The 10,542-nt window shown below is 50.6% G+C and overlaps 1 long non-coding RNA gene across 1 annotated transcript in view; it reads left to right on the forward strand.

The window, feature by feature from the left end:
* Positions 1-9,748: 9,748 nt before the first annotated feature.
* LOC121018286 (uncharacterized) overlaps positions 9,749-10,542 on the forward strand; it is a 3,878-nt gene continuing 3,084 nt past the window's right edge. Inside the window, exon 1 of the long non-coding RNA XR_005785118.1 lies at positions 9,749-10,025. This is a non-coding gene — a long non-coding RNA (uncharacterized LOC121018286). The remainder of the gene's footprint in view (positions 10,026-10,542) is intronic.

A 10,542-nucleotide genomic window follows, 5' to 3' on the forward strand; every position in this document is an offset into this window, starting at 1 on the left:
TACCTTATGATCCAGTGATTCCACTACTGGGTATTTACCTAAAGAAAACAAACACTAATTCAAGGGGCGGCTGGGTGGCTCAGTCAGTTGAGTGTCTGACTCTTGATTTCAGCTCAGGTCATGATCTCACAGTTCAGGAGTTCGGGCCCTACATCCAGCTCTATGCTGACAGTGTGGAGCCTGTTTGGGATTCTCTCTCCCTCTCTCCTGCTCACACTTGCTTTCTGTCAAAATAAACAAACTTTCTAAAAAAACCACGAATTCAAAAAGATATGTGTATCCCTATATTTATTGTAGCATTATTTACAATAGCCAAGATATGGAAGCAATCCAAGTGCCCATGGATAGATGAACAGATAAAAAACGATGTAGTATAGGGGTGCCTGGGTGGCTCAGTTGGTTAAGCGTCCGACTTCGGCTCAGGTCACGATCTCGCAGTATGTGAGTTCGAGCCCCGCGTCGGGCTCTGTGCTGACTGCTCAGAGCCTGGAGCCTGTTTCAGATTCTGTGTCTCCCTCTCTCTCTGACCCTCCCCTGTTCATGCTCTGTCTCTGTCTCAAAAATAAATAAACGTTAAAAAAATTTTTTTTAAAAATTAAAAAAAAAAGATGTAGTGTATATATACACAATGGAATATTACTCAGCCATAAAATAGAATGAAATCTTGCCATTTGCAACACGAACGGACCCAGATGGTATTATGCTCAATGAAATAAATCAGAGAAAGACAAATACCATATGATTTCACTTATATGTGGAATCTAAAGAATAAAACAAACAGCAATAAGAAAAACCCCAAAGACTCTTAATTACAGCGAACAAATTGGTGGTTGCCAGAGGGAAACTGGGCAGGAGGATGGGTGAAATTGGTGACGGGAATTAAGAGGTATAAACGTACAGTTAGAGGATAAATAAGCCATAAAGATGAGAAGTACAACATAGGGAATATAGTCAATAATATTGTAATAACATTGTATGGGTGACAGTGACTACACTTGTCTTGGTTAGCACTGACTGAGTTTTTTAAATGGTATCATTAGAGGAACGTGTTATACAGAAAGCAACTTGTGTAGTACCACATAGCTGGCCCTCTCTCCCAGCCTCCCCCCACTCCCTTTTTTTAAACATTGTTTTAATTTGACAGAGAGAGAGAGAGAGAGAGAGAGAGAGAGAGAGAGAGAGAAGGGGAGTTTCAAGCAGGCTCCATGTTCAGCACAGAACCTGGTGTGGGGCTCGATCTCATGAACCATGAGATCATGACCGGAGCTGAAATCAAGAGTCAGATGCTCAGCCAACTGAGCCACCCAGGCGCCCCCCTCTCCACCAGTTCCAAATACAATTTTATCACATCCCTACATTTGGGATACTGAGCGAAGTTTTGCTTAATTTAATCATATTATTCTAGGTAAATGAATTGCAACCCTCCAAATGAGTTTATGTGATCCTGATATTCATTTAATTCCAAATATTGTTAACCTCCCAGCCAGAAAGTCCTCAGAGCCACTTTAGGCACTTGCTCTTAAAATGTCCAGAGCTTCAGTTACCCATTCAAATGGACTTAAATTCAACCATGAATTGTCCTTGACAGTCTAATTGGATGGATATATTTAGTAAATGTTCCTGCATTGAAAGCCATTCACGCATGTGAGAGGCATTCATGGAGTGCCAGTCCTGGGCCAGGCAATCTGATGGGGAAAGGCTGGCCTACACATTCCCCCTCCGTGCACCCCTCTGTGTGGTCTGGAAACACCTGTCCTCTCTGTGAGTCAGTTGAGGTTGGCAAGCACGAGGCAGGTCACTTGGAGCATTCTGGAATTTCAATAAGAATGGTCATTTTTGCAGACATCAATGAGATCACTTAAAGTAGGATTTCCTTTATGCATCTTCTAGGACTGACTGGAACTCAGATTTCATGGAAGGCGCTCAGGATAGCAGGATAAAGTATGGATGGCCTAGAAAATTAGGTAGAGGTCTGTGACTTCAAGCAGTGAATAAGGAATCACTTAAGGTGATTTATCCCAGATGTGGAATAAACAACACTGGATGTTTCGGGTAGAAAATTTGGCAGAGACATTAAGATTACTTAGAAAGTGTGTGACAGCAGGAAGTGCTCACAAGGAGTTGCCTCTTTCAGTCATAGACTGATGGAGACCCAGCTCAGCAGCGTACAATAGGGAAGGACAGTATTTCCCTAGAAAAAACTATAGAAAACGAGGAAATTTGTAGTGTACAATATAGTATTTATTCAAACCGACACTATAGCTTCTAGGAGAGAAAGAGTGCTATGAAGATAGAAAGGTCGGAGTTATTCCAAGGGTTCTGAAAAGCACAGAGACCATGAACCAGAGGCCAATCTGCTGTCAGGTTACCAGCTTCCCCTCTTGGTGGTTCTAGGACTTTACAGAAGTTACTTGACATCACTGACCCCCACCTCCTGTCTTTCTAGTTCGGGTTCCCTGATACCCACATTCTAATAATTCTTCAGTCTCCCTGGGATTTCCAGGACCGGACACGCACGACTTTCCACCAACTAGTCTTCCCCTCCTGTCTCCACTTTCTACCTTTCCCGGCATAGATTCCACGGTCTTTTTGAAGAACTTCAACCTTTTCTCTCCCCTCTCCACCCATCATACTAATCTAGGAAACCTCCAGCCTTGATAAACCCAACTCTGACTTCTGGGCCTGTACTCAAGCAGCTGATCAGTGCCGGAGAAAGGCCCACAGAACACTGACTGCCTTCACTTTACCTCCCCGACTACAGATGTGGGGAGTAAGTACCACACGCGACATAAACCAATTTGCCTCTTACCATCCCTTTAAATATTTAGTGGGGGTAATCTCCTTTCCCCCCCTAAGGAAGGGAGTCCAACAGACCTGTAACTTTTCTTCTCTTGGCAAACAGACAGTCCTACCCTCATTTTTGGTCCCAAACCCAGTCTGGCTACAGTGACAAGAATGTCCAGACGTGACCTGGCGTGGAACCTTCCCACCTGCCCCAGGTGGGAACGGCTTCTGGTAGGAAGCGTGCGGAGGGAAAGGGCTTGATCACTGTGCTCTCTCCTCTCTTCCCGCTCACCTCCTCCCCTATCCGTTAATCGCTGTTGGGGACCCATTAGAGTGGAAGGTCGGAGGAGGAGGTGAAGGAGGAAGAGGAGGAGGAATAAAAGTAGTATGTGAATGAATGCTCTTGAAAACTGGTCTCAAGCCCTTGGGTGCAAGTTGGCTCTCCGGTTGCATCTGGTAGATGAAGAAAGCCAATGCTCTCGTGGTGCTCTGTTACTCAGAGGTTTCACATCACTGACATGTTTCTTTTTCGGTGAGCTGGACCCTGGAACGCACTTCGGTTCAGGTGGCTGTTTATGATTCCTTCCTCAGCCCTGGCACCACGTCTCAGCCTCTGTCGCCAAGGTCTCCTCATCCCGCTAGACAGTGCCGTTGATGGGGACCCAAGGCAACACTACGACAGTTCCTCTCTAGCTTCTGGCACAGGAAACATTTGTATCTTCTTGCCTGGGCACATTCAGGCATGGGATCTGCCCCGGGGCAGCAAGACGCCCGTCAGACAGACCCCCTCCAGCCCTCCAGACTTCCACGTCCACAGGCCACTGCACTGGGCGTCCCATTTTCCCAGGCGCCCCCCAGCTTCTTTGCTCCCGGCTTAGGTGGGTGCTTTTGAAGCCCCCTTCACTAGGCTGAGATTCCAGAGTGGCATCCTCCCACTCGGCTGCCAAAGAGGAGGGAGGACCCTCAGCTTGGCATCGGCAACATTGCCCCGAAGAAGACCCTTCACACATCTCCTCTCTGCCTCCATTGTCTGGCAGAAGGTAGGAGTTCTGAAAAAGATCCTTAGGTCACATTCTTTGTAGGTCTTCATAGGGCGACTTGGGCCCTCACTCTGGGATCTCCCGTCTTGCATCAACTGTATCTTGTTGCCAAGTCAAGACTTCAACTTTAACAACTGGGTTCACTTAGCAGAGGCCTCAGCAACCCCCCCCCCCCCCCACCCTAGGAATCCTACAGTTCACCCATTAGCGTGTCGCCGGCTTTCCAAGACAACTGGAGAGTCGGGGCAAAGGTGCCTGAATTGCAGGGCTCTCTCCGCCCGCTTAGCAGCTGGCTAACCTCGGGCAACTTATTTAACTTCTCCGGGCCTTAATTTCCCCATCTGCAGAATGGGCTCAAAACGGCACCTACTTCTCAGCGGTAGGAGGGTGAAACGAGTGGACGCTAGCAAAGTGCTTAGAAGGCCGCCTGCCGTCTAGGGCGCCCTCGGTGCCAGCTGTTACTACTCTCTGCCCTTTCTGGCAAGCAGGTGCAACTCCTCGCTGTCTCCTGATGGCTTTCCCTCCTTTGACCGAAAGAAGAAGACAACCGGAAAGGGAAGCCCTCCTCTTCCGGCCACCAAATCTACCGGCGTGCCTGCATCCGTGCGGATAGTCTTTCCTTCCTCTGCCCGTTGAAACTATCCCTGCCAACCCCCCACCCCGCCCCAACCTGTGCTCGAGACGCCACCCCGTTTCCCTCCAGGGACGCGACTCCCCACCCTTTCCGGTGCATGCAGAGAGAACTTTTAGAACAAGAACCCAAGCAAACAAAAACCACAACCACAACAACAAATCCCAAGCCCTTCCTCGACCCTGCATCCCTCGGCAGGCTGTGCAGAACGGAGGGAGGAAGAAAGGAGAGAGCCCCCCATCTCCGCCATGGGGTTACTGAGAAAAGAATGACCTAATAAACAACGTCAAGTCCTGAGCACAGCACCTAGCTTACAGCAAGCGCATAAACGTTAGCTAGTGTTCTTGGTGCTATTATTATGGTAAACTTACCCGCTGTGCTCGCGGCCAGAAGGAATCTCTTCAAAAGCCGTTTTTAGGCAACAATTAGGAATCCAAACCCGAGGTACAATTCACGTAAGTCGCTTCAATATTTGCCTATATTGTAGCCTCTTCCCGCTTGATCAACCAGACGCCTCCGTCTTCTGCCTGCCGGCTGGCAAGTTCTAATGGGCTCGCGCTCTCCCTCTTAATATTTTTTTTTCATTAACGTGTCCGCCAGTCTCTCCTGACCAGGAGAAAACGCTTGGGCACAAAAGTAGAGGCCCTTAGGGACAAGTCCCCCCCTCCAGGTTGGGGCCACCCTCCCTGCTATCTCGGCCCCAGCACGGGGACAGCCACCGTGACCTGGGTGGTCTGGGCGGAGGCGTCGAGGCCCCCAGGATTAGCGGGTTCCAGCCCTATATTTTGGGGTGCCGGCAGAGCAATCCCGCCTGGAGGCTCCTAAAGCCCGTGTGGCACGACCCCCCTCCCCCACAACTCCGATACCTGCCCTGCTAGGTTTTCTCAGGCCTACGTGGAGAAACCTTCCGACTCCGTTCAAATCGAATCCAAAGCCATTCAAACCAGAAGGAGCTGAGAAATTATATTCAAGATAAGCTCTCCGAGTGCTCTCTCCTGCCCCAGGCAAGGAGCAACCTAGTGCGGAGTGAGCAGAATTGTAGGAAAGGAAGCAGCGGAGGCCCCAGGCCAGCACTCACCAGCACAGAAGGAAAGCTTGGGGGACGGTTTCCGCTGAGCCAGGGTTACACTTACCGCCCCAGGCTGCCTCCCTTAAAAGTGAGAAGGGCTCTACTCACCACACCTGGGTTTGTTGCCACCTTTAGGGAGTTCCTTGATTGGGTCCGGTCACCTGTGGCCTGATCATTCCATCACCTTGATTCGATTGCGGGTGAAATCTCCCCCAGCATACCAGTGATGGTGGGAGCTCACCGGATTATTTTAAATCCACTGAACTCATTTCCTTTAACTGTCCAGTGCCGGCTGGGTTCAAGTGAAAGGCAGGGCGCCTCTGCTCCCCGGGTAAGGCCGCAAGATGCAGGCGCTCTGAGGAGTCTTGGGCATGTCAACTCCAAGCCCCTGACTAACCGCTTCCAATCACACGACTGAAGTTGCCTACTGTCCCCTGTTTGAATACAAAAAGTCCCTATTTGGGGCACCTGGCTGGCTCAGTCGGTTAAGCTTCTGACTTCAGTTCAGTTCATGATCTCTCAGTTCGCAAGTTCCAGCCTCGCATGGGGCTCTGTGCTGATGGCTCAGAGCCTGGAGCCTGGTTCGGATCCTGTGTCTCCTTCTCTCTCTGTCCCTCCCTGCTCACGCTCTGTCTCTGTCTCTCTCTCTCTCAAAAATAAATAAACATTAAAAAAAAAAAAGAAACAAAAAGTCCCTATTTTACCTCTCTGATCATTCCTTTCATCTTAAAACACTCTCTTGCCGTGGGCCCCATGACACCCCGTGCTCCTGGGTTTCCTCCTGCCTCTCAGGGTGCTCATCTCCAGTCCGCTTGGTGGACTCCTCAGTCTGTCTGGGGCCATAAATGCTGGTCCTTGCTCCTAGGTGCTGTCCCTCCTCCCTTAATATCCCTTTTGAAGGGTGTATGTTTGCAGACACCTCTCAAATGGCACGCATCGCTCAGTTCTCTCTCTGAGCTCCTGGAGGACACCCAAATGTCAACCCATGTCCTACAGTGCACTTGATTCTTAATAGCTCAAAGCTAGGACCCTCCACCTGCCCATTCTTTGTCCCGTCAGACAAACCTGCTCTTTTTGTTTTTTTCTTAATTTTTATTTATTCTTGGGAGAGAGAGAGAGAGAGAGAACGAGAGAGTGAGGGGCAGAGAGAGAGGGACAGAGAGAGAATCCCAAGCAGGCTCCATACTGTCAGCACGGAGCCCTATTTGGGGCTTGACCTCACAAACCGTGAGATCGTGACCTGAGCCAAAACCAAAGTCAAACACTTAACCGACTGAGCCAGCCAGGTGCCCCTCACCTGCTCTTCTAATCTTCCCCATCCACCCTGCTGCCTAAGCCAGAAACTCGAGTGCTAAGCTTACCTCTCCCTGTATCTCGCTCCCAACGAGTCAGTAAGTCCTGCCCATTCTGCCTCCTTAATTCATCTCAGATGGCCCCCTCCCTCCTCACCCCCTGCGCAGCAGAGACCAGTCTAGATTCTGTGCGATAGCTTCTTACCTGAACTCCTTGCTTCCTCCTTCGGTGTAGTCCACACGCGGGATCTGAGCAGTGTTTCTAAAACGTGATTCTAGCCCTGCCTTTCTCCTTCTCAAAGTCCACTCTCTGTAAGGTGGCTTACGGAGCCCCACCAGGAGAGACCGCAGCTCAGCTCTTCGGCATCTCTCTTGCAGAAACTCCCTAAAACCTCCACTGGCAATGACCGTGTCACCACAGAGTGCTCTCTCGATGCCAGGTCTTCTTCTGTGTCGTTTCTTTTCCCCGGATGTTGCTGCCATAACAACCCCACGTCTTTAGCTCTGCTAATTCTGCACCTCTCCCCCCCACCCTCGACCCTTAATTTTGGGGCCCAGGCAAGGACTCCTGATGTGGTCTGGCCACTGTGCGGCCTCCACTCCAGCCACGTGCGTCCCGCTCTCAGTCTCCTTATAGGTGTCCCCTGGGAAGTCTCTGTCTCTTTCCAGAGCCACCGAGTCTGGCTTGGCACCCTTCAATGTGCTTCCATGGCACCCTGGGCCTCCCCTATCAGCACTTTTCACAGGGGTTCCTGATGACCTTTTGCTCGTGTCCTGTCAGATGGTAACCATTTTGTGACCACAGAGCGCTGTTGTCCTACTGGCTGTTTTTCTGGAGAACCATGACGAATACGGTCTATTAGGAGTTCAGGAGCTCATGCACACACATACAGACAGTAATAGGACAGGGTTCACTGATAAAGCAGAGGTTCTGCTCCAAGGTGGGAGGCTTAGTACTCCTATCACCTCCCGCTTCTGCCCTGAATCAGAGGAATAAAAGAAAAAAATATATTTTTTAAGTTTGTATTTATTTATTGTGGGGGAAAGAGAGAGCAAGCGCAAGTGGAGGAGGGCAGAGAGACAAGGAGGGAGAGAGAGAGAGAATTCCAAGAGGACTGCACCATCAGCACAGAGCCTGAGAGGGGCTTGATCTCACGAACCGCGAGATCATGACCTGAGCCCCAACCAAGAGCCAGAGGCTTAACTGCCTGAGCCACCTGGCCTTTCTTCCTCTGGAAGACCCTCAGAAATGGCTACTATTGGTATCTTGGTTTAAAGAAGAGGTGCTCAGGGGCACCTGGGTGGCTCAGTCGGTTAAGCCTCTGGCTCTTGGTTGGGGCTCAGGTCATAATCTCACGGTTTCGTGAGTTCAAGCCCCGCATCAGGCACCATCTGGCAGCACAGAGCCTGCTTGGGATTCTCTGTCTCCTCTCTCTCTGCCCCTCCCCCACTTGTCTCTGTCTCTGTCTCTCTCAAAAACTTAAAAAAAAATTTTTTTTTTTAAAATCTGTTATAATACTGGGAACCAAGAAGGGGTTTCCTTGATGGACCAGAGACGATTAGGAATCCCTGAAAGCCAGAGCTAGATTGGCTAACAGGGACACATCAGCGACAAAGATGAGTACGTGAGAATCCCACACATTCGAGGAATTCTAAAATCATAAAAGAAAGAGGCACAACGGAGACAGAAGGGGTGGTTGTGGCTTCTGTCGTTACATCCACGTCCCCTTATATGCCCGTCCCATTTCCCCAAGTGGTCATTTAATGACAAGAGCACAGAACCAGGTGTCCGGATTCTGGTTCTGGGACTGTTCCAAGGCCGTGTGGCCCTGGGCAGCTGTCTCTCTCTCTCTCTGGGCATAGTTTCTTCTTCCTTAAAATGGAGGTAACACGCCCGCCCTGTGACATTCTCGTGGGACAGAGTGAGAAAGGTATGGGAACAGCTAATGCAATGACCAGAGGGAAGCCCTAAACTCTCCTTCATTCCTTCTTCTGCTCCAGGACCTTCTTCCCCGGCTCCCCATACCCAGGCCTGGATGGGAGCTCAGTGGTTGCTCGGTGAGTGGGTCAGTATTGCTTTTCATTTCATGTTCAATCTCTTTCCTGGGCATATGCAGCAGGCTTTCTCATGGTAGGGAGGTAAGGGGCTTCTTCTAAATTCTGGCAATGCCTGGACAGGAGCAGAAGGCACCTGTCAAGGCTCCTTCCAGGATGATAGAAAGTGGCCACCTCCCTTGTGGGCCACCTAGGGCGGACCCTAATGGGCAGAGGGGCCCCCGCCACTCCCTGAAGAGCCCTGTCCTATGACCCACTGCCAGTCTGCCTAGAACTGGTTTTATGAGCTCTGGATTGGGTTCTGCCCACACCATGTCTCTAACTGACTGGTGGGTGATTTGGGACAACCCTCTGGGCCTTTGGTTCTTAATTTGTCAGGTGGAGAAAGCTGTACTCGAGGATCTCAAAAGTGCCTTCCAAGTCAAAATGTTGTAGAATCTGGGACTCTCTTTTGACAGAGTCCGAGTCACAATGGAATCAAGCAAAGAAAGAATGCAGAACACTGAGGCCATCACACAGACCCTCATTTCTCAACTGCGAGCCATGCAGAAGAAGCTGCCTGGCCTCACTCCTGCTCAGCGTCCTCTTCATCGCACTCCTCCTGCCCCCTCCCTGCCCCTTGTCCTGCCTCTTGTCCCTGTGACTTCCCTGCCTCTCCAGCCTATGCCTGCCTCGGTCACCAGTTACTCAGACCAACCTGGTTCTCTTCCTACATCATGCCCAGACCACTTGCCTCCTCTTACGGGTTTCACCCCTTCCCAGTTCCCTGACTGGGGCCCTTCCACCCTTGCCTGCCCCCCTGCTCCTCCCACCACCCGCCTCCCCCCTCTCTCTCTCACCTGCATCCGCCGCCCCTTCCGACTGGCCCCCCTCTCCTCCCACCCCTCTCCCTTTACCCCTGCCCCTCCTCCTCACCCTACTTCTTCCCCCACCTTCATGGGCCTTGGGCCCAGATAGGCCCCCCCTGCTCCTAGGACATCTGCCCCCAACCAGCCCTCACCAGGCCTGATGATTCCCACACTCCATCATGGAAGCCTCGCGTCCCTCCCAGAACTCCTGGGAAGGTGATGTCCAGCATCCTGGTGACATGGTGAACACGGGGGGCACTGGATGATGACCAGCAGGCACACAACCAGGAGGGGCACTTCCCTCAGGTAAAGGTCTCTTTCCCCCATGTCCTGGTTATCTTGCTGCCTGAGGATAGCATATGCCTCCATATCCATTCCTTACATCATATAAAAATGAGGATCTTATTATTTTTACTTAAGAGACTCCACAGGGAATAGAGCTTGGGGAAGATTGCTGAATTCTGATGGTCGTTGTTCATCTCAACACTTAAGTCACGGACACCCACACACACACAGGTATCTGTGCACACCCCCAAGTCCAGGTCACCAGAGATCAGCACGGGAGGTCCAGGCAGCTCTGGCCTGATGATGGTGTGAATGGAATGTTCCGAGATGCTCTGTTTTCCAGCCCTTTTACGCAGTCTGAAAAACTTGGTTCTGATCTCTCAGTTTGCTTCTGTATCATGTTGATTGGTTGAGGTCCATTTGGTCATAGAAGACCTTTCTCTTGGGATAAGTAAACTCTGTTTTCAAGTTTGTTTGTTTAGAGAGGCAGAGAGAAAGAGAGAGAGAGAGAGAGAGAGAGAGAGAGAGAGAGAGAGAG

This window comes from Herpailurus yagouaroundi, unplaced genomic scaffold (genome assembly GCF_014898765.1).
Source record: "Herpailurus yagouaroundi ecotype Mexico unplaced genomic scaffold, PumYag 77, whole genome shotgun sequence".
NCBI lineage: Eukaryota > Metazoa > Chordata > Mammalia > Carnivora > Felidae > Herpailurus > Herpailurus yagouaroundi.